At 41.1% G+C, this 24739-nt stretch overlaps 1 long non-coding RNA gene across 1 annotated transcript in view; it reads left to right on the forward strand.

Annotated features, from left to right (window-relative positions):
* Nucleotides 1-24190, forward strand: part of LOC139833353 (uncharacterized) — a 45778-nt gene extending 21588 nt beyond the window's left edge. The window contains exon 3 of the long non-coding RNA XR_011748963.1: nucleotides 23730-24190. This is a non-coding gene — a long non-coding RNA (uncharacterized lncRNA). The remainder of the gene's footprint in view (nucleotides 1-23729) is intronic.
* The last annotated feature ends 549 nt before the right edge of the window (nucleotides 24191-24739 follow it).

Here is a 24739-nt window from a genome sequence, read left to right on the forward strand (position 1 = left end):
GACACAATTACTTCCGGTTGCATTGAGGGGGTTCTGCCGGAAAATGTTCGAGTACCCATTGTGAAGCTATATGCGTTCCTCAATGCAATTTCTCAGAAGGTGATCAATCCACTAACTCTACAAAATTTACAGAAGGATGTGGTGCAATGTCTAGTCAGCTTCGAGTTGGTGTTCCCACAATCCTTCTTCAATATTATGACACATATCCTAGTTCACCTGGTCGAAGAGATTGGCGTTCTCGGTCCTGTATTTCTACACAATATGTTCCCCTTTGAGAGATTAATGGGAGTCTTAAAGAAGTACGTTCATAACCGTGCTAGGCCAGAAGAAAGCATATCCAAGGGCTATGGAACAGAGGAGGTCATTGAGTTTTGTGTTGACTTTATTCCTGACCTTAAGCCGATCGGTGTTCCTGAATCGCGCTATGAGGGGAGACTGCGTGGAAAAGGCACGCTAGGAAAGAAAGCAACAACGTGTATGGACGGAAATTCCTTCACTCAAGCACACTACACAGTTCTACATAATTTCATCTTGGTGGCTCCGTACAAAGAGGAATACAAGGATATCTTACGCTCTAAATACCCGGAGCAACGTGAAGATTGGATTGATGGAGAACACATGAAGACTTTCGGCGGCTGGTTGCAAACACGTCTCATGAATGTCACTGATGACACTTGTTGGCCAAGCAACCATCTTCGACTATATCGACTTTTCAAGGGTACGAGATTAATGGGAATACATTTTACACGTTCACCCAAGATAAAAAGAGCACCAACCAATACAGTGGTGTCCGCTTTGATGCAGCAGATGGCAATGGGAAGAAGGTCACATATTATGGGTACATAGAGGATATATGGGAACTTGACTATGGACCTAATTTCAAGGTCCCTTTGTTCCGGTGCAAATGGTTCAACCTGAAAGACGGGGTTCAGGTAGACCCGCAGTACAGAATGACTACAGTGGATCTCAAGAATCTAGGGTACGACACCGAACCATTCGTCCTAGCCAGTGAAGTGGCTCAGTTTTTTTATGTGAAAGACATGTCTAGCAAACCGAAAAAAATAAAAAAGGTAAGAGGACACATCATACGATGAGCCAAAGCGCCACATAGTTCTTTCAGGAAAAAGAAACATCGTGCGAGTAGATGACAAGACAGACATGTCAGAAGATTATAATAAGTTTGATGATATTCTACCCTTCAAGGTAAAAACTGACCCAAGCATCATCTTAAATAATGAAGATTGTCCATGGTTGCGTCGCAATCAGAAGAAAGGGGAACACACAAAGAAAACTCGGAAGAGTAGCTAGATAGGGATCATAACTTGTGTATCTCAGTATGGAAATCACTTTTGTGTAATGATGTTACTGTATGTAAGATATTAACAATGGAGATGGAGCCTTTCACGGGCTTGCAGGGAAATTTTTCCGAGGCGCAGCTTCCGAAGATGCCGTAGGGCGTGTGCACCAACGACATCTTCGAGAAGCTGCGCCACGGAAAATTTTCCAACCCTTTCCCCATTACTGTTAGAGGAGATGGAGTCTTTCACGGGCTTGCAGGGAAATTCTTCTGGGGCTGGAAACTTTCCCGCGCGGACGGCGTCGTGGCGGGAGTAAAGAAAAGAAATAGAAAAAGATATAGAAAAGATATAGAAAAGAAAAGAAATAGAAAAGAAAAGGAAAAAAGAAATAAAAAAAGAAATAGAAAAGAAAGAAATAGAAAAGAAATAGAAAAGAAAGAAATAGAAAAGAAAGAAATAGAAAAGAAAGAAACATACAAGAAAAGAAAAAAGAAATAGAAAAAAGAAAAAAGAAATAGAAAAAGAAAAAGAAAATAAATAGAAAAAGAAATAGAAAAAAGAATAGAAAAGAAACAGAAACAGAAAATAAAAAGAAACATAAAAGAAAAAGAAATAGAAAAGAAAAAACATAAAAGAAAAAGAAACATAAAAGAAAAAGAAATAGAAAAGAAACAGAAAAGAAAAAGAAACAGAAAAGAAAAAAGAAACAGAAAAGAAACAGAAAAAGAAAAGAAAAAACAAAAGAAAAAGAAAAAATACTTCGTTTACCTTAGCCGCGCGGCCAATCGACGCCACACACAGACGCAAAAACCACACGACGCCCGCGGCCAGGACGTACGCACGCAGACGCCGCCGTCGCACTCTGCCGCCGACGCAGCGCCACGCCGCGCAGCCTCGTCGTCCACCGCCGCCCTCTCCCCGGCGCCGCAGGTAACCTCCCCCTTTCTCTCCTTCTTTCCCTCCCCCTTTCTCCTCCTCTCTGCGAGCATGGGAGCAACCCGGCCCTAGCTCCGTCCATCTCTCCATCGCTGCCGCTCCGCTCCTCCACGCCTACGCGGCCCGTGGCCACCTCGCCTCCGCGTGCCGCGTCTTCGACGGCGCTTGCAGCAGGGACGACGCCTGCTCCCTAGACCTCGCTCCCCACCGTCGGGCCGGCCACCTGGACGGTGCGTGCGCCCTGTGTTCGACGGAATGCTGCACATGACGCCCGTCGCCTGAAGCGCGATGCTCAGCGCCTACGTCGGCGCGGGCGGCTTCGCGGACGCGCTCCAGGTGTTCGTGGGTGCACGCCCTCATCGCTGGCCCCGGGAGGGGCGGGGTGGACAGGGTGCCCGGTGGCCACCGCGCTGGTGGACATGTACGCAAAGTGCGGGAGCCTGGACGCGGCGACGTAGGTGTTCGCGGCCATGCCGGAGCGCGAGCGGGACGTGTTCGCGTACACGGCTATGATCTCGGGGCTGCTCGCTGAGGCGATGGATCTGGCGCGGGCGATGCCGGTGAGGCCCGACTCGTACGTGCTAGGCGCGCTGCTAAACGCGTGGAGGAAGCTACCCCGTGGATTATGTCACGGAGAAGACAGATTGCGAGCTATATATGTTATTCAGGACCGCGTCTGTTAAGGTGGCGGTCGGCTATGTTTACCCAAATGAAGATGGAGCAACGCACCATCATATGCCCATTCCACCTGGCTGTGTTCGTGTCGGGGTGGATGAAGTTGTTCCGGGTTTCGAAACAGTGGAGCTTGATTTTCCTAGAGGTGACGATGAGAGGACAATTGCCGATGTCAAGCACGGTTTCACCCTATGGCCGCAGAAATACATCGTCCTTTTGCAAAGGCCACCGACTCCTCGTAGCGGTCCACATGAGCAGGAAAGGCCACCGACTCCTCTTGGTAGCGGTCCACATGAGCAGCAAAGGCCATCGACTCCCCCTGGTAGCAGTCCACAGGAGCAGCAAAGTCCACACCTACCTGAGAGAGACCCCAGCGTGAGTCCACCATCTCGAGATCCTCCGCGTAAGACATCGTCCTTTAAGCGGAACGGTACTCCTCCTAGGAAGAGATCTAGAATGGAGAAACCACTGCCGCCTATGGAGAAGTTACCTTGGGAAATGAGTATCGAGGAAAATGAGGAAAGATGTCAGTCCCAGCTGAAATCCTTTTTTGCTAAGAAAGCGCCAGAGATACCTTTTGAGAAGACACTAGATCCGGTGAAAGTTGTGCGTACCGTTGAGAATCTATATGACTCTGTACCATCGCCGCCATCTGACTATAGGTGTTCTATTGAAAGATCGTATGACGCGATGGTGGAGGCGAAACAACGCAATCAAACGGGTGTCACAGTGAAGAAAGGGAAACAACAAGTGCACCAGCTCGGAGAACAACCCGTTCAATCGGTCCCCCATCTCATGGTGTTTGACGAGAAGGCCGTTCAAAGTTCTCGACAATACACCGATTACCCCTTCGCTGAAGTACAATATAAATTTTTTCAAGGGAAAGATTTGGTCGAGAATCTCAGGAAGCTACCAAAAAGTATGCGTAATTTGCATGCGTGGTATAGTAATGCCGCAAAGAAAGGGATCGAGTCTATCATGGTGCGAGTTAAGGAAGAGCACTACTTCCAAGAATACTCTGTGAGCGTTGACTTCGGCGAACTCTTTCAGTTATACAATCTCCGGGCCCTCGACAAATCAATCATCAGTTGCTATTGTCTGTAAGTGATTTATTTATGTAATTTGAGAAGTCTTTAGCTCAGCTCATTCATTGTCTGCAAATTATAATCTTTTGTGCGCTATATTATGCAGATCGAAGATGCTCGAATGCAAAAGGGATGAAATCAAGCACATTGGGTTCATTGACCCAGATACAATGCGTGAAAAAACCAAAGAGGATCCCATCTATGACAGGGATACACCGGAGACTTTGCTAAGGTTTTTGAAGCGACAACGTGACAAAAGGATAATACTTTGGCCTTACAACTTCAACTGAGTGTTACTATCTTATAACACATTCTATTTTGCTCAGGAGAAGTTCAAATTTTAACTGATGACTTATATATATGACACTGCATATTTAAACGTGCGCAGGTTCCACTTTATTCTTATCGTCATTAAAATGTATGAAGGAGAGGTTGAAGGCTTTGACTCACAAAGCAAAGAGGCCATACTATACAAGACCTTTTTTATGCTCAAAAAGTAATTTTAATTCTTATCGGTCTTTTGGGTAATTTCCTGATATCAACTAATTGATAACTCTTTTATGCATTTTCTTTTGTCGGGCAGTGTATGGAAAATGTTCATCAAGGAAGATCGGTCCCATGAATGGAAACCGAAGCTGATATGGCGTGCGAACAAAGTAAGTAGTACTACCTAGGTCCACACACCTTTATCATATTTGATTATTGTTTCATTGAATTATATTCTTGTACATAAATGCCCGCAACAACCAGAGGGGACTAATCTATGTGGATACTACGTTTGCGAGTACATCCACAGAATTGTCAATGAGAGAACCAATAATCAAATAAATAAAGAGGTACGAAAATAATATTCACAAATTTATTTTGTTACCATAAGTTGTGCTTAGTTTCAGTAATAATTGTTTGTTTGTGATTTGATATATACACACACACACATAGCTCATGTATTCATTTGTATCTCATTCTTTTACGGTTGGCAAGAAAGCGGGATAAGATCTCAATCGAGGAACGCTTCAAAGCAATTGGCGATGAATTGGCGGGATTTTTCATTTGGGACGTCATACCGCCATTCGGAGAGTTCCACTATGAATGAAGATGTACATGTAATATATAGTTTGACTCGGAGAGTACCACTATGCTACATGTAATAGATAGTATGTCTCGGAGAGTACCACTATATATGCATGAAGATCGATCTTCATGCATACTACTTAGTTTGCGATCTTATGCAATTACATGTGTTATATTATATGCACCAAGTGGCTATGCATCACCTTTATCTTCATGTACTACCTAAACCCAAACGCGTAGCAGGCGCATCGATGCGATATGAAACGGTCTGATACCCCTAAACCCCTCCTAAAACCCTAAACCCTGAATTCTCTGCCGCGGCAGAGATTTCTGCATTTTCTCTGCCGCGGCAGACAACCTTTGGTACCGGTTCGTATTACAAACCGGTACCAAAGCTCCCTCGCCCTGCGCTCTCCTAGAAGCTGATACGTCTCAAACGTATCTATAATTTCTTATGTTCCATGCTAGTTTTATGACAATACTCACATGTTTTATATACACTTTATATCATTTTGATGCATTTTCCGGCACTAACCTATTAACAAGATGCCGAAGCGTCAGTTCCTGTTTTCTGCTGTTTTTGGTTTCAGAAATCCTACACAGGAAATATTCTCGGAATTGGACGAAACAAAAGCCCAGGGTCTTATTTTCCACGGAGCCTTCCAGAAGTCCGAAGAGGAGACGAAGAGGGGCGACGAGGCGGCCACACCCTAGGGGGCGCGGCCCCACCCCTGGCCGCGCCGCCCTATGGGGTGGGCCCCTCGTGCCTCCCCCGACTCTGCCCTTTCGCCTATTTATTCTCTCCGTCGCGAAAACCCTAATACCGAGAGCCACGATACGAGAAAAGTTATTGGGACGCCGTCGCCGCCAATCCCATCTCGGGGGATTCCGGAGATCGCCTCCGGCACCCTGCCGGAGAGGGGAATCATCACCGGAGGGCTCTACACCACCATGCCCGCCACCAGATTGATGTGTGAGTAGTTCATCCTTGGACTATGGGTCCATAGCAGTAGCTAGATGGTAGTCTTCTCCTCTTGTGCTATCATGTTTCGATCTTGTGAGCTGCCTATCATGATCAAGATCATCTATTTATAATGCTACATGTTGTGTTTGTTGGGATCCGATGAATATGGAATACTATGTCAAGTTGATTATTGATCTATCATATATGTGTTGTTTATGATCTTGCATGCTCTCCGTTTCTAGTAGAGGCTCTGGCCAAGTTGATACTTGTAACTCCAAGAGGGAGTATTTATGCTCGATAGTGGGTTCATGCCTCCATTGAATCTGGGACAGTGACAAAAAGTTCTATGGTTACGGATGTGCTGTTGCCACTAGGGATAAAACAACAATGCTTTGTCTAAGGATATTTGTATTGTTTACATTACGCATAGTACTTAATGCAATTGTCTATTGTTTGCAACTCAATACTGGAAGGGGTGCGGATGCTAACCCGAAGGTGGACTTTTTAGGCATAGATGCATGCTGGATAGCGGTCTATGTTCTTTGTCGTAATGCCCTAAGTAAAACTCATAGTATTCATCATGATATGTATGTGCATTGCTATGCCCTCTCTATTTGTCAATTGCCCAACTGTCATTTGTTCACCCAACATGCTATTTATCTTATTGGAGAGACACCACTAGTGAACTGTGGACCCCGGTCCATTCTTTTACATCTGAAATACAATCTACTGAAATCATTGTTCTATGCTGTTCTTTGCAAACAAACATCATTCTCCACACCATACGTTTAATCCTTTGTTTACAGCAAGCCGGTGAGATTGACAACCTCACTGTTAAGTTGGGGCAAAGTATTTTGATTGTGTTGTGCAGGTTCCACGTTGGTGCCTGAATCACTGGTGTTGCGCCGCACTACACTCCTCCACCAACAACCTTCGCGTGGCCTTCATCTCCTACTGGTTCGATAAACCTTGGTTTCTTACTGAGGGAAAACTTGCTGCTATATTCATCATACCTTCCTCTTGGGGTTCCCAACGGACGAGTGCTTTACCGTCACAAGGAAGCTACTTTCTGGCGCCGTTACAATCCCTGTAGTACGCCACAAGCAGCTCTTTTTCTGGCGCCGTTGCCGGGGAGATCAAGACACGCTGCAAGGGGAGTCTCTCACATCCAATCTCTTTACTTTGTTTATTCTCTTGCTTTACTTTATTTTATTTTCTGTCTTGTTTGCTTTCTTTATATCAAAAACACAAAAAAATTAGTTACTTGTTTTACTTTATTTAATTTTGTTTGCTTTACTTATTTTTATTGCTGTTAAAATGAATACTCCTGAAAACACTAAGTTGTGTGATTTCACTAGCACAAATAATAATGATTTCATATGTACACCTATTGCTCCACCTGCTACTACAGCAGAATTTTATGAAATTAAACCTGCTTTACTAAATCTTGTTATGAGAGAGCAATTTTCTGGTGTTAGTACTGATGATGCTGCTGCCCATCATAATAATTTTGTTGAACTTTGTGAAATGCAAAAGTATAAGGATGTAGATGGGGACATTATAAAACTGAAATTGTTTCCTTTCTCCTTAAGAGGAAGAGCTAAAGATTGGTTGCTATCTTTGCCTAAGAATAGTATTGATTCATGGACTAAATGTAAAGATGCTTTCATTGGTAGATATTATCCTCCTGCTAAAATTATATCTTTGAGAAGTAGCATTAGGAATTTTAACAATTGGATAATGAACATGTTGCCCAAGCATGGGAAAGAATGAAATCTTTGGTAAAGAATTGCCCTACCCATGGACTAACTACTTGGATGATCATCCAAACCTTCTATGCAGGATTAAATTTTTCTTCGAGGAACCTATTGGATTCAGCTGCTGGAGGTGCTTTTATGTCCATCACTTTGGGTGCTGCAACAAAGCTTCTTGATGATATGATGATCAACTACTCTGAATGGCACACTGAAAGGACTCCACAAGGTAAGAAGGTAAATTCTGTTGAAGAAACCTCCTCCTTGACTGATAAGATTGATGTTATTATGTCTATGCTTGTTAATGGTAGATCTCATGTTGATCCAAATAATGTTCCTTTAGCTTCATTGGTTGCTCAAGAAGAGCATGTTGATGTGAACTTCATTAAAAATAATAATTTCAACAACAATGCTTATAGGAATAATTTTGGTAACAACTATAGGCCATATCCTTCTAATAATGGTAATGGTTATGGTAATTCTTATGGTAATTCTTACAACAATAATAGGAGTGTACCCTCTGGACTTGAAGTGATGCTTAAAGAATTTATTAGTACACAAACTGCTTTTAAGAATGATGGCTGAATTGCATGCTAGGTGGGAAACAGAGGAAAAACTAGCTAAAGAGAATAATGTAGCTAAAGTTTGGACTATTACCACCACTAGTAATGTTAATGCTTCACATGTTGCTAAACCTCCTACTATCAATGGTAAAATAATTGGTGTTGGCAATGTTTCTACTTCTAATACAAAGCATGCAAAATTGTCTGAAACTGCTGAAACTGTTTGTGATAAAAGTGTTAAAAATTTTCAGAGTATTGGGGACAATGATCCCATTACTTTAGATCATAATGATTTTGATTTTGATAATTGTCATATCTCTGAAGTTATTAAGTTTTTTCAAAAGCTTTCTAGAAGTCCTAATGCTAGTGCTATAAATTTGACCTTTACAAAACATATTACAAATGCTCTCATAAAAGCTAGAGAAGAGGAATTAAAACTTAAAGCTTCTATTCCTAGGAAGTTGGAAGATGGTTGGGAGCCCATCATTAAAATGAAGGTCAATGATTTTGATTGTAATGCTTTATGTGATCTTGGTGCAAGTATTTCTATTATGCCTAAGAAACTCTATGATATGCTTGACTTGCCACCATTGAAATATTGTTATTTGGATGTTAATCTTGCTGATAATTCTATAAAGAAACCTTTGGGGAGGATTGATAATGTTCACATTACGGTTAACAATAACCTTATCCCCGTTGATTTTGCTGTCTTGGATATTGAATGCAATGCATCTTGTCCTATTATTTTGGGAAGACCCTTTCTTCGAACTGTTGGTGCTATTATTGATATGAAAGAAGGAAATATTAAATATCAATTCCCTCTTAAGAAAGGTATGGAACAATTCCCTACAAAGAGAATGAAGTTGCCTTTTGATTCTATTATTAGAACAAATTATGATGTTGATGCTTCTTCTCTTGATAATACTTGATTCACACTTTCTGCGCCTAGCTGAAAGGCGTTAAAGAAAAGCGCTTATGGGAGACAACCCATTATTTTACTTCTGCAATTTTGTTTCATATTTGAGTCAAGGTGCTTGTTACTACTGTAGCAATACCTTTGTATCTTTATTTTACTGCATTGTTGTGCCAAGTAAAGTCTTTGATAGTAAGGTTGATACTAGATTTGGATTTCTGCGCAGAAACAGATTTCTAGCTGTCACGAATTTGAGTAGATCCCTCTGTAGGAAACTCAGAAAAATTTGCGAAAATTCATGAGTAATCCTCAGATATGTACGCAACTTTCATTCAATTTGAGCTTCTTCATCTGAGCATGTTAAGTGCCTCGAAAAAATTCGTCTTTACGGACTATTCTGTTTTGACGGATTCTACCTTTTATTTCACATTGCCTCTTTTACTATGTTGAGTGGATTTCTTTGCTCCATTAACTTTATGTAGCCTCGGGTAATGTCCATAAGTGTTGGGAATGATTGTGTCCTCTCTGAACATGTGAATTTTTGATTATGCACTAATCCTCTAATGAGATTGTTTTGAGTTTGGTGTTGAGGAAGTTTTCAAGGGTCAAGAGGGAGGATGATATAATATGATCAAGAAGAGTGAAAAGTCTAAGCTTGGGGATGCCCCCGTGGTTCATCCCTGCATATTTCAAGAAGACTCAAGCATCTAAGCTTGGGGATGCCCAAGGCATCCCCTTCTTCATCGATAACTTATCAGATCACCTCTAGTGAAACTATATTTTTATTCCGTCACATCTTATGTGCTTTACTTGGAGCGTCTGTATGTTTTTATTTTTGTTTGTGTTTGAATAAAATCGGATCCTAGCATTCCTTGTGTGGGAGAAAAACACGCTCCGCTGTTGCATATGAACACTGGTGTTCTTAGCTTTACTTTAATGAGCATGGCGAAGGTTGAAAACCGCTTCGTTTATTGCTATTTGGTTGGAAACAGAAAATGTTTCATGTGGTAATTGGTATATTGTCTTGAATAATTTGATACTTGGCAATTGTTTTGAGTTCTCAAATAGATCATGTTTAAGCTCTTGCATCATGTAGTTTGAACCTATTAGTGGAGAATTACTGTAGAGCTTGTTGAAATTTGGTTTGTATGATTGGTCTCTCTAAATTCTAGATATTTTCTGGTAAAAGTGTTTGAACAACAAGGAAGACAATATAGAGTCTTATAATGCTTGCAATATGTTCTTATGTAAGTTTTGCTGTACCGGTTCATACTTGTGTTTGCTTCAAACAACCTTGCTAGCCAAAGCCTTGTACTGAGAGGGAATGCTTCTCGTGCATCCAAAACCTTGAGCCAAAACTTATGCATTTGTGTCCACCATAACTACCTACTGTGTGGTATTTTTCTGCCATTCCAAGTAAATTGCTTGTGTGCTACCTTTAAAACTTCATTCCTTGTCTTTGCAATATATAGCTCATGGGAAAGTAGCTTAAAAACTATTGTGGTAAAGAATATGTCTTATTTATCTTATTTTTTATAAGTTGCTTGTTGAGCGGTAACCATGTTTCTGGGGACGCCATCAACTGTTACACTTTTGTTGAATATCATGTGAGTTGCTATGCATGTTCGTCTTGTCTGAAGTAAGGGTGATTTGCCATGAGTTGAATGGTTTGAGTATGCATATTGTTACAGAAGAACATTGGGCCGCCAACCAAAGCCATGTATCATGGTGGAAGTTTCAGATTGGACATTAATCCTGAATCTCTTATGAGAATATTATCTGTTGTTGAATGCTTAAGCATTAAGAGGAGTCCATTATCTGTTTTCTATGTTGTCCCGGTATGGATGTCCTCAAGTTGAGATCTATCAAAAATGAGAAATCAAATGCGATCTATCTCCTTGGACCTTTGTACATGTGACATAGAGGTACCCCTTTGTGACACTTGGTTGAAACATATGTAATGCAATGATAATCCATGGAAATCCGAGCTAATTAGGACAAGGTGCGAGCACTATTGGTATTCGATGCATGAGGCTTGCAACTTATAGGATGTTTTATGCATAACACATATGAATTATTACTACCGTTGACAAAATTGTTTCCATGTTTTCAAAATAAAAAGCTCTAGCACATGAGTAATCTCTGCTTCCCTCTGCGAAGGGCCTTTCTTTTACTTTATGTTGAGTCAGTTTACCTACTTCTTTCTATCTTAGAAGCAAACACTTGTGTCAACTATGTGCATTGATTCCTACATACTTGCTTATTTGCACTCATCATACTACTTTGTGTTGACAATTATCCATGAGATATACATGTTGAAGTTGAAAGTAACTTCTGAAACTTATATCTTCCTTTGTGTTGCTTCAAAACCTTCTATTAAGAATTTATTGCTTTATGAGTTAACTCTTATGCAATACTTATTGATGCTTGTCTTGAAAGTACTATTCATGAAAAGTCTTTGCTATATGATTCAGTTGTTTAGTCATTATCTTAACCATTGTTTGAATCACTTCATTCATCTCATATGCTTTACAATAGTATTGATCAAGATTATGATAGTAGAATGTCACTTCAGAAATTATCCTTGTTATCGTTTACCTACTCGAGGGCGAGTAGGAACTAAGCTTGGGGATGCTTGATACGTCTCAAACGTATCTATAATTTCTTATGTTCCATGGTAGTTTTATGACAATACTCACATGTTTTATATAGACTTTATATCATTTTGATGCATTTTCCGGCACTAACCTATTAACAAGATGCCGAAGCGCCAGTTCCTGTTTTCTGCTATTTTTGGTTTCAGAAATCCTACATAGGAAATATTCTCGGAATTGGACGAAACAAAAGCCCAGGGTCTTATTTTCCACGGAGCCTTCCAGAAGTCCGAAGAGGACATGAAGAGGGGCGACGAGGCGGCCACACCCTAGGGGGGCGCGGCCCCACCCCTGGCCGCGCCGCCCTATGGGGTGGGCCCCTCGTGCCTCCCCCGACTCTGCCCTTTCGCCTATTTATTCTCCCCGTCGCGAAAATCCTAATACCGAGAGCCACGATACGAGAAAAGTTACTGGGACGGTGTCGCCGCCAATCCCATCTCGGGGGATTATGGAGATCGCCTCCGGCACCCTGCCGGAGAGGGGAATCATTACCGGAGGGCTCTACACCACCATGCCCGCCTCCGGATTGATGCGTGAGTAGTTCATCCTTGGACTATGGGTTCATAGAAGTAGCTAGATGGTAGTCTTCTCCTCTTGTGCTATCATGTTTATATCTTGTGAGCTGCCTATCATGATCAAGATCATCTATTTGTAATGCTACATGTTGTGTTTGTTGGGATCCGATGAATATGGAATACTATGTCAAGTTGATTATTGATCTATCATATATGTGTTGTTTATGATCTTGCATGCTCTCCGTTGCTAGAAGAGGCTCTGGCCAAGTTGATACTTGTAACTCCAAGAGGGAGTATTTATGCTCGATAGTGGGTTCATGCCTCCATTGAATCTGGGACAGTGACAGAAAGTTCTAAGGTTATGGATGTGCTGTTGCCACTAGGGATAAAACAACAATGATTTTTCTAAGGATATTTGTATTGTTTACATTACACACAGTACTTAATGCAATTGTCTGTTGTTTGCAACTCAATACTGGAAGGGGTGCTGATGATAACCTGAAGGTGGACTTTTTAGGCATAGATGCATGCTGGATAGCGGTCTATGTTCTTTGTCGTAATGCCCTAAGTAAAACTCATAGTAGTCATCATGATATGTATGTGCATTGCTATGCCCTCTCTATTTGTCAATTGCCCAACTGTAATTTGTTCACCCAACATGCTATTTATCTTATTGGAGAGACACCACTAGTGAACTGTGGATCCCGGTCCATTCTTTTACATCTGAAATACAATCTACTGCAATCATTGTTCTCTGCTATTCTTTGCAAACAAACATCGTTCTCAACACCATACGTTTAATCCTTTGTTTACAGCAAGCCGGTGAGATTGACAGCCTCACTGTTAAGTTGGGGCAAAGTATTTTGATTGTGTTGTGCAGGTTCCACGTGGGTGCCGGAATCACTGGTGTTGCGCCGCACTACACTCCTCCACCAACAAACTTCGCGTGGCCTTCATCTCCTACTGGTTCGATAAACCTTGGTTTCTTACTGAGGAAAGACTTGCTGCTATATTCATCATACCTTCCTCTTGGGGTTCCCAAAGGACGAGTGCTTTACCGTCACAAGGAAGCTACCTTCTGGCGCCGTTACAATCCCTGTAGTACGCCACAAGCAGAAGCCCACGTGGAGGACCTTTAATACCGGTTCGTAAGGAATCGGTACGAAGGGGGGGGGGGCTTTTGTACCGGATCTTTTGTACCGGTTGCTTAACCGGTACAAAAGCCCCTCTGAAACCGGTATTGATGCGCCATTTTCTACTAGTGAACATAAACCCTGAATTCTCCAATCGGACATATTTGTCCCCTTTCCCAACCCGACAAGTTTTGATAGATAATGTGGCAGTGGGTTTCACATGCATGGCAACACAAACAACGATACAAAGTGCGCTGAAAGGAAAGAAATTCTATTTTGGGTCCCTTGAACTACAATAGACCATACATCTTGTGACCTTAAACTCTGATAGAATAAAATTTGGTCCTTGCTAATAACATAGCGGTGATTAGAAATATTTTCAAAGGGACACTATAAAATATCACAGAAAAAATTTTATTTAAATAATTTAAACAAGAATAAGATTTTTTTGGAAAAAATCAGAATGATTCAATATACGTAATTCTCAAGGTAAGTGATGGAGGGGGGGATATAGGTGTCCCAGTTATAATTCCGTGAAACACTCTGTACTCTTAATACGTCTCAAACGTATTGATAACCCACAAGTATAGGGGATCGCAACAATCTTCGAGGGAAGTAAAACCCAAATTTATTGATTCGACACAAGGGGAGGTAAAGAATACTTATAAGCCTTAACAACTGAGTTGTCAATTCAGCTGCACCTGGAAAAGCACTAGTAACAGGGGTGGTGTGAAAGCAGCTGTAATATGAGAGCAGTAATGCTGATAATCACCGCAAAGTAATAGTAACACAGAGGTAATGGCACCAGAAAATAGTTGATACTACTTCCAATGACATGTAGAACGAGTATATGATGATGAAAGATGGACCGGGGTTCCCAACTATCTTCACTAGTGGTAACTCTCCAATAACAAGTGTTGGGTGAACAAATTACAGTTGGGCAATTGATAGGATTGAAATAACATTAAGACAGAACATCAAGATTATTAATCATGTAGGCATGTTTTCCATATATAGTTATACGTGCTCGCAATGAGAAACTTGCATAACATCTTTTCTCCTACCAGCCGGTGGCAGCCGGGCCTCTAGGGAATCTACTGGAAATTAAGGTACTCCTTTTAATAGAGCACTGGAGCAAAGCATTAACACTTGGTGAAAACATGTGATCCTCATATCACAACCTTCCCCTCCGGTTGTCCCAATTTCTGTCACTTTGGGGCCTCGGGTTCCAGACAGCAATATGTGCAAACAACTTGTAGATACAATCTAAGCAATACATATAGAGCTTAAATCTAAGATCATGCCACTCGGGCCCTAGTGACAAGCATTAAACACAACAAGATTGCAACAACAATAACTTCACAAACTTTATAGATAGACTAATCATAATGTAACAATCCATCGGATCCCGACAAACACAACACCGATTACATCAGATGAATCTCAATCATGTAAGGCAGCTCATGAGATCATTGTATTGAAGTACATGGGAGAGAGAGTACCAACTAGCTATAGCTAGAACCCGTAGTCTATGGGGGAACTACTCACGGAGCATGATGGAGGCGGTGGCGTTGATAGAGATGGCTTCCGGGGGCACTTCCCCCTCCCGGCAGGGTGCCGGAACAGAGACTTCTGTCCCCCGAATTGGAGTTTCGCGATGGCGGCGGCGCCCCTGGAGTCTTTCTGGAGTTTCGTCGATTCGTATCGCGTTTTTAGGTTGAAAGGGCTTAAATAGGCGAAGATGCGGCGCAGGAGGGTGCCTGGGCCCCCCTCACAGTAGGCCGGCGCGGCCAGGCCTAGGGCCGCGCCGCCTTAGTGTGTGGTGGCCCCCTGGCCCTCCTCCGATTCTCCTTCGGTGTTCTGGATGCTTCCGGGAAAAATAAGATGTTGGGTCTTCGTTTCGTCGAATTCCGAGAATATTGCCCGAACAGCCTTTCTGGAACCAAAAACAGCAGAAAACAGGAACTGACACTTCGGCATCTTGTTAATAGGTTAGTTCCGGAAAATGCATGAAATCATTATAAAGTGTGAGCAAAACATGTAGGTATTGTCATAAAGCAAGCATGGAACATCAGAAATTATAGATATGTTGGAGACGTATCAACATCCCCAAGCTTAGTTCCTACTCGCCCTCGAGTAGGTAAACGATAAAAAGAATAATTTCTGTAGTGACATGCTACTTACATAACCTTGATCATACTATTGTAAAGCATATGAAATGAATGAAGTGACTAAAGGCAATGATCTATAGTTGCTAACAAATAGATAACATATAGCAAAACTTTTCATGAATAGTACTTTCAAGATAAGCATCAAAAGTCTTGCATAAGAGTTAACTCATAAAGCAATAGATTCAAAGTAAAGGCATTGAAGCAACATAAAGGAAGATATATGTTTCAGCAGTTGCTTTCAACTTTCAACATGCATATCTCATAGATAATTGTCAACACAAAGTAACATGATGAATGCAAATAAGCAAATATGTAAGAATCAATGCACAGTTGACACAAGTGTTTGCTTCTAAGATGGAAGGAAGTAGGTAAACTAACTCAACATAAAGTAGAAGAAAGGCCCTTCGCAGAGGGAAGCAGGGATTAAATCATGTGCTAGAGCTTTTCAGGTTTTGAAATCATATAGAGAGCATAAAAGTAAAGTTTTGAGAGGTGTTTGTTGTTGTCAACGAATGGTAGTGGGCACTCTAACCCCCTTGCCAAACAGACTTTCAAAGAGCGGCTCCCATGAAGGACGTTATCTCTACCAGCAAGGTAGATCATCCCTCTTCTCTTTTGTTTAAACATGTACTTTAGTTTTTATTTATGGGTGACACTCCTCCCAACCTTTGCTTACACAAGCCATGGCTAACCGAATCCTCGGGTGCCTTCCAACAATCTCATACCATGGAGGAGTGTCTATTTGCAAAATTAAGTTGCTTACTGATGAATCAGAGAAAAACATGTGAAGAGAATTATTAATGAAGTTAATTAATTGGGGGCTGGGAACCCCGCGCCAGCTCTTTTTGCAAAAATATTGGATAAGCGGATGAAGCTAGTCCATTGGTGAAAATCTGCCCAACAAGATTGAAAGATAAAACACCACATACTTCCTCATGAGCTATAAAACATTGACACAAATAAGGAGTGATAAAGTTTTGAATTGTTTAAAGGTAGCACATGAAGTATTTACTTGGAATGGCAGAAAAAATACCACATAGTAGGTAGTTATGGTGGACACAAATGGCATAGGTTTTGGCTCAAGGTTTTGGATGCACGAGAAGCATTTCCTCTCAGTACAAGGCTTTGGCTAGCAAGGTTATTTGAAGCAAACACAAGTATGAACCGGTACAGCAAAACTTACATAAGAACATATTGCAAGCATTAAAAAACTCTACACTATCTTCCTTGTTGCTCAAACACTTTTACCAGAAAATATCTAGACCTTAGAGAGACTAATCATGCAAACCAATTTCAACAAGCTCTATGGTAGTTCTCCACTAATAGGTTCAAACTACATGATGCAAGAGATTAATCATGATCTACTTGAGAGCTCAAAACAATTGCCAAGTATCAAATTATCCAATACAATATGAAGCATTTTCTGTTTCCAACCAAATAACAACAAGTGCAATAGCTTCCAACTTTTGTCATGAACATTAAAAGCGAAGAACACAAGTGTTCAAATGAAAAAGCGGAGCGTGTCTCTCTCCCAAACAAGGATTGCTAGGATCCGATCTTATTCAAACATAAACAAAACGAAAATAAACACACAGACGGTCCAAGTAAAGCACATAAGATGTGACCGAATAAAAATATAGTTTCAATAGAAGAAACCTGATAAATTGTTGATGAAGAAGGGGATGCCTTGGGCATCCCCAAGCTTAGACGCTTGATTCTTCTTGATATATGCAGGGATGAACCACGGGGGCATCCCCAAGCTTAGACTTTTCACTCTTCTTGATCATATATCATCCTCCTCTCTTGACCCTTAAAAACTTCCTTCACACAAAACTTCTCATAAACTTCATTAGAGGGTTAGTAGTCAAAAAACTTTAATCCACCTTGGTCCTGTAGTGACACATTGAAAGAACTCAATAAAACATTAGCTACAGCTCTCCATGTCTAGAAAGCCTTGCTTAAAGTCCACAAGAGACAATGCAAAAAACAGAGACAGAATCTGTCAAAACAGAACAGCCAGTAAAGACGAATTTTTAAGAGGTACTTCCGTTGCTCAAATAAGAAAACTTAAAACTAATGAAAGTTGCGTACATATCTAAGGATCATTCACGTAAATTGGCAGATTTTTCTGAGTTACCTACAGAGAATCATACCCAAATTCGTAACAGCAAGAAATCTGTTTCTGCGCAGAAATCCAAATCTAGCATCAACCTTCTATTAGAGACTTCACTTGGCACAATATTGCAATAAAATAAAGATAAGGAGAGGTTGCTACAGTAGTAACAACTTCCAAGACACAACAAAACAGTAGCAAAATAAAAACATGGGTTATCTCCCAAGAAGTGCTTTCTTTATAGCCATTAAGATGGGCTCATCAATTTTAATGATGCACTCGCAAGAAATAAGAGTTGAAGCAAAAGAGAGCATCAAAAAGCTAATTCAAAACACATTTAAGTCTAACCCACTTCCTATGCATAGGAATCTTGTACACAAATAAATTCATGAAGAACAAAGTGACAAGCATAAGAAGATAAAACAAGAGTAACTTCGAAATTTTCAGCATGTAGAGAGGTGTTTTAGTACCATGCAAATTTCTACAACCATATTTTCCTCTCTCATAATAATTTTCAGTAGCTTCATGAACAAACTCAACAACATAACTATCACATAAAGCATGCTTTTTATGATCCATAAACACATAATTTTTATCAAGCTCAAACATCATAGGGTTAAAACTTTCAAACCCACTTTTGTCAATTATATAACAAGATGATTTACCAATCTTAAAAGATATGGGACTCCTAGATAAAGTCATGATCTCTCTAATCCCATTTTCATTAGTAGTAAAATTAATATTATCAAGTAACATAGGACCATCATCTAGAGATTTATCATAAACATTTGCCAAGCAAAACTCTTTAGTACCATGCATTTCGACATCAGGCACAAACAAAGCATTATCATAAGATTTATCAAAGTAGCATGGATTATCATAGGTAACAGTAGCATAATTATTCTCACAAGTTTTACTCATAGGGAATATTTCAAGAGAATCCACGGGAACATAACATTCAACTTCCTTTGGTAAGCATGGAGGACAATCAAATAGTGTAAGAGATAAATAGTTACTCTCATTAGAAGGTTGGCATGGGTAGCTAATCCATTCTTCCTCCTTTTGTTCATTACTCTCCTCTTCTTTTTCATCCAATGAGCTTTCAGGTTCATCAATTTCCTCCTCTTTTTCATCCAATGAGCTTTCAGGTTCATCCACTGGTTCCTGCAAATTGTGAGTGCATTCTTGTGCATTAATGAGTCTCTCTTTATAATCAATGATATAAGGATTATTGTTGTAACTTTCTATGCAAAAATTAAGAATAGAAGAGACATCATCTTTAAGGTCCTTACAAACAACACAAGTTTCATAATTTTTAGCAATGAAGGATTCGATCTCAGAAGCTCCCATAAACAAAACAAATTGTTCTACTTCTTCGAACCCAAAATGAATATAGCTATTCCAATTATAGCTCTTAATTAAAACTTCCTCACTAAAGCCACATTTAAATTTAAGATGTTTAGTATCCTGTTGAGAGCAACAGTTTATATCATGGCGTTTAAGCAAGATTTTAGCAATTGTATTCAGTTTTTCTATCACAGCACTCATAACTTTACCCGTTCTTGATTCTCTATAATTATTATATAATTCTATAAGCTCCAAATAGGTTGTAGGTTCTCCCATAATAGCAGTTTTTAATTTTCCGGTTTTTCAAATTTTTATGGATTTTTGGGTATATAGGGGAAATAAAACAAGACAAAAATAAACTAGACAAAATAAAACTAAGCAAAATAAAACTAGACAGAAATAAACTAAGCACAAATAAACTAGGAAAAAGTAAACTAAGCAAAACAAAATAAAATAAAACAAAAATAGAGAGAGATGTAGAGTGTACTCCCCAGGTGAACTTATGAGTAGAGCTATGCCTCCCCGGCAACGGCGCCAGAAAATAGTCTTGATAACCCACAAGTATAGGGGATCGCAACAGTCTTCGAGGGAAGTAAAATCCAAATTTATTAATTCGACACAAGGGGAGGTAAAGAATACTTATAAGCCTTAACAACTGAGTTGTCAATTCAGCTGCAACTGGAAAAGCACTAGTAACAGGGGTGATGTGAAAGCAGCAGTAATATGAGAGCAGTAGTAACAGTAAAACACCAACAGTAATAGTAACACAGAGGTAATGGCACCAGAAAATAGTTGATACTACTTCCAATGACATGTAGAACGAGTATATGATGATGAAAGATGGACCGGGGTTCCCAGCTATCTTCACTAGTGGTAACTCTCCAATAACAAGTGTTGGGTGAACAAATTACAGTTGGGCAATTGATAGGATTGAAATAGCATTAAGATAGAACATCAAGATTATTAATCATGTAGGCATGTTTTCCATATATAGTTATACGTGCTCGCAATGAGAAACTTGCTTAACATCTTTTGTCCTACCAGCCGGTGGCAGCCGGGCCTCTAGGGAATCTACTGGAAATTAAGGTACTCCTTTTAATAGAGCACCGGAGCAAAGCATTAACACTTGGTGAAAACATGTGATCCTCATATCACAGCCTTCCCCTCCGGTTGTCCCAATTTCTGTCACCTTGGGGCCTCGGGTTCCGGACAGCAATATGTGCAAACAACTTGCAGATACAATCTAAGCAATCCATATAGAGCTTAAATCTAAGATCATGCCACTCGGGCCCTAGTGACAAGCATTAAACACAACAAGATTGCAGCAACAATAACTTCACAAACTTTATAGATAGACTAATCATAATGTAACAATCCACCGGATCCCGACAAACACAACACCGATTACATCAGATGAATCTCAATCATGTAAGGCAGCTCATGAGATCATTGTACTGAAGTACATGGGAGAGAGAGTACCAACTAGCTACAGCTAGAACCCGTAGTCCATGGGGGAACTACTCACGGAGCATGATGGAGGCGGTGGCGTTGATGGAGATGGCTTGCGGGGGCACTTTCCCGTCCCGGCAGGGTGCCAGAACAGAGACTTCTGTCCCCAGAATTGGAGTTTCGCGATGGCGGCGGCGCCCCTGGAGTCTTTCAGGAGTTTCGTCGATTCGTATCGCGTTTTTAGGTCGAAAGGGCTTAAATAGGCGAAGAGGCGGCGCAGGAGGGTGCCTGGGCCCCCCTCACAGTAGGCCGACGCGGCCAGGCCTGGGGCCGCGCCGCCTTAGTGTGTGGTGGCCCCCTGGCCCTCCTCCGATTCTCCTTCGGTGTTCTGGATGCTTCTGGGAAAAATAAGATGTTGGGTCTTCGTTTCGTCGAATTTTGAGAATATTGCCCGAACAACCTTTCTGGAACCAAAAACAGCAAAAAACAGGAACTGGCACTTCGGCATCTTGTTAATAGGTTAGTTCCGGAAAATGCATGAAATCATTATAAAGTGTGAGCAAAACATGTAGGTATTGTCATAAAACAAGCATGGAGACGTATCACGTATCTATAATTTCTTATGTTCCATGCTAGTTTTATGACAATACTCACATGTTTTATATACACTTTATATCATTTTGATGCATTTTCCGGCACTAACCTATTAATAAGATGCCGAAGCGCCAGTTCCTGTTTTCTGCTGTTTTTGGTTTCAGAAATCCTACACAGGAAATATTCTCGAAATTGGACGAAACAAAAGCCCACGGTCTTATTTTCCACGGAGCCTTCCAGAAGTCCGAAGAGGAGACGAAGAGGGGCGACGAGGCGGCCACACCCTAGGGGGCGCGTCCCCACCCTTGGCCGCGCCGCCCTATGGGGTGGGCCCCTCGAGCGTCCCCCGACTCTGCCCCTTCGCCTATATAATCTCTCTGTCGTGAAAACCCTAGTACCAAGAGCCACGATACGAGAAAAGTTACTGGGACGCCGTCGCCGCTAATCCCATCTCGGGGGATTCTGGAGATCGCCTCCGGCACCCTGCCGGAGAGGGGAATCATCACCGGAGGGCTCTACATCACCATGCCCGCCTCCGGACTGATGCATGAGTAGTTCATCCTTGGACTATGGGTCCATAGCAGTAGCTAGATGGTTGTCTTCTCCTCTTGTGCTATCATGTTTAGATCTTGTGAGCTGCCTATCATGATCAAGATCATCTATTTATAATGCTACATGTTGTGTTTGTTGGGATCCGATGAATATGGAATACTATGTCAAGTTGATTATTGATCTATCATATATGTGTTGTTTATGATCTTGCATGCTCTCCGTTGCTAGTAGAGGCTCTGGCCAAGTTGATACTTGTAACTCCAAGAGGGAGTATTTATGCTCGATAGTGGGTTCATGCCTCCATTGAATCTAGGATAGTGACAGAAAGTTCTAAGGTTATGGATGTGCTGTTGCCACTAGGGATAAAACATCAATGCTTTGTCTAAGGATATTTGTATTGTTTACATTACGCACAGTACTTAATGCAATTGTCTGTTGTTTGCAACTTAATATTGGAAGGGGTGCGGATGCTAACCCGGAGGTGGACTTTTTAGGCATAGATGCATGCTGGATAGCGGTCTATGTTCTTTGTCGTAATGCCCTAAGTAAATCTCATAGTAGTCATCATGATATGTATGTGCATTGCTATGCCCTCTCTATTTGTCAATTGCCCAACTGTAATTTGTTCACCCAACATTCTATTTATCTTATTGGAGAGACACCACTGGTGAATTGTGGACCCCGGTCCATTCTTTTACATTTGAAATACAATCTACTACAATCATTGTTCTCTGCTGTTCTTTGCAAACAAACATCATTCTCCACACCATACGTTTAATCCTTTGTTTACAGCAAGCCGGTGAGATTGACAACCTCACTGTTAAGTTGGGGCAAAGTATTTTGATTGTGTTGTGCAGGTTCCACGTTGGCGCCGGAATCCCTGGTGTTGCGCCGCACTACACTCCTCCACCAACAACCTTCACGTGGCCTTCATCTCCTACTGGTTCGATAACCTTGGTTTCTTACTGAGGGAAAATTTGCTGCTGTACGCATCACACCTTCCTCTTGGGGTTCCCAACGGACGTGTGCTTTACCGTCACAAGCAACTCTCCATATATGAAACTAAGAAATCTGGATAGAATTCTAGTGCAGACCTTCCGGTTATGGTTATAATCTAGATTTCTCCTTTTTTTTGGCTTCTTGCACTTCGAAACGGGCCTTTGGATACACTTCGTATTTTGTTTGAGCTCAAGGTATAGGGCATTTAAGAAGGCTTTTAGGAGATACACAATGTTGTGTACTTTGTTATTTGTTTTCTTATGAGATTTTTGTTGAATCCCTCTGGTGTCTATTTGTTTGTGCTCGTGCTTATGATATTGAGTCCAAAAAATCTAAACAAACACCCGAATGATGTGAAAGTTTTGCTTAGAAGCATGGCTTGTGAAATGCGCTAGGAGACCGAAAGCGAGGCAAGATGTGCTTCCCAAGTTGCATCATTGAGTTTGATGAACTGAAATGCCCTACTTAAAACTACATATACAATTTTCCCCATCCCCATATAATCCCTACCGACATGTGTAATTAGGCAGCTCTGTACTCCCCAAACAATAAAATGAAGAAAATGATGCAGAAAGACTCCAAGCGTTGGGTTGTCCATTGCATTTTTGAAGATCTCAGTTTCTCATCTTCGACTCACTTGGTTTAAGTCATTAAAGCCATAATGAAATATGTTGTGGAATGTGGGGCACTGGAGGTTAGTGTTGAGAATTAAATAGCAACAAAACTATTTGGCAAATTTAGTTGGTTGAAGATGCAATTATAGATACTTTATTTGCATCTTTCTACCCAACTTAGTGCTGAGAGATTGCATCCTTATGCTACCATTATGTTTAATACTTTCTTATGCACCCATCATATTTGAAATCCCTTATGTATAAGGTTTATTTTTATTTATGGTTGTTTGTATCAAATATATTGTCGTTTATGCTAATTTTGGATTTAGGAAGGCACGTCGGTGACGAGATCTACAATGATTTATTATATTCTTTCACATTCCGAGAAGCATCTTATGAACAAAAAGAGGTAGCAACCAAGATGCACGGTAAAATTAGCGGGTATTTGATTACTTGGGTGTGTCAAAGAAATGTTATGACATCTTTAGAATGCATCGTCATTCTTTCATTCCTTGCAAGAAACTTTGTTTGAAAACTATCTCTTGAACGGGTCATCATGCATGTGTTCCAAGGAGGCGATTCAAATGCTTTTGTGGACTGTTGGTAGTCCACAAGTTGTGACTCAAGTTCCTAACCGGTTCAAGAGATCTAAGGAGGAAACAAATAGGAAGTTTTCTGTTGTGCTACATAGTATGAATGTGTTAGCCGGAGATATCATCAAATCTATTGATGCACAATTCCTCAATAGTGCATGAGAGACTAGATGACTCAAGATTTGAGCTCGTTTCAATGGTACAATTGATGGGACACACATACTAGCTATTATGTCAGCTGCTGATATGGTCAACCATGTTGGTAATTATGTAAAACAAAAGAATATATATTTTTTATTTTAAAATAAACACTTATACAACATGTTCATCACTTGGGGCGATGGCATTCAAGCACGGCTAGGGCGGCGTGAGCACCTCCCGTTGAGCGCGGCGGATGAGGCAGAGTCCTCTTGTCGAGGTGGTGGCGCTGATCCACTTACTCGACGATGCACTTCTGTGGGATATTGCGGAAGAGGTGGTGGTGTGGATCTTGGATCCCATCTATCGATCTACCAGCCTAGTTTCAACGAGTCTCATCCCTTTGACGCCATGACAAATGTTTTCCAGATGCATGTCTTTATTGCTCTAGTGGATTGTCGAGTTTCGGAAGGCTCTAAGTGATGAACATGTTGTATAAGTGATGAACTCCAATGGACGACATGCCTGGAGATTGCTAGATCGGATGGGTTTCATTCACGCGCATCCGTGCTTTTTCGCATCTTGTTGCCATCGTGGTACATTTTTGT

This window comes from Lolium perenne, chromosome 7 (genome assembly GCF_019359855.2).
Source record: "Lolium perenne isolate Kyuss_39 chromosome 7, Kyuss_2.0, whole genome shotgun sequence".
Taxonomy (NCBI): Eukaryota; Viridiplantae; Streptophyta; class Magnoliopsida; order Poales; family Poaceae; genus Lolium; species Lolium perenne.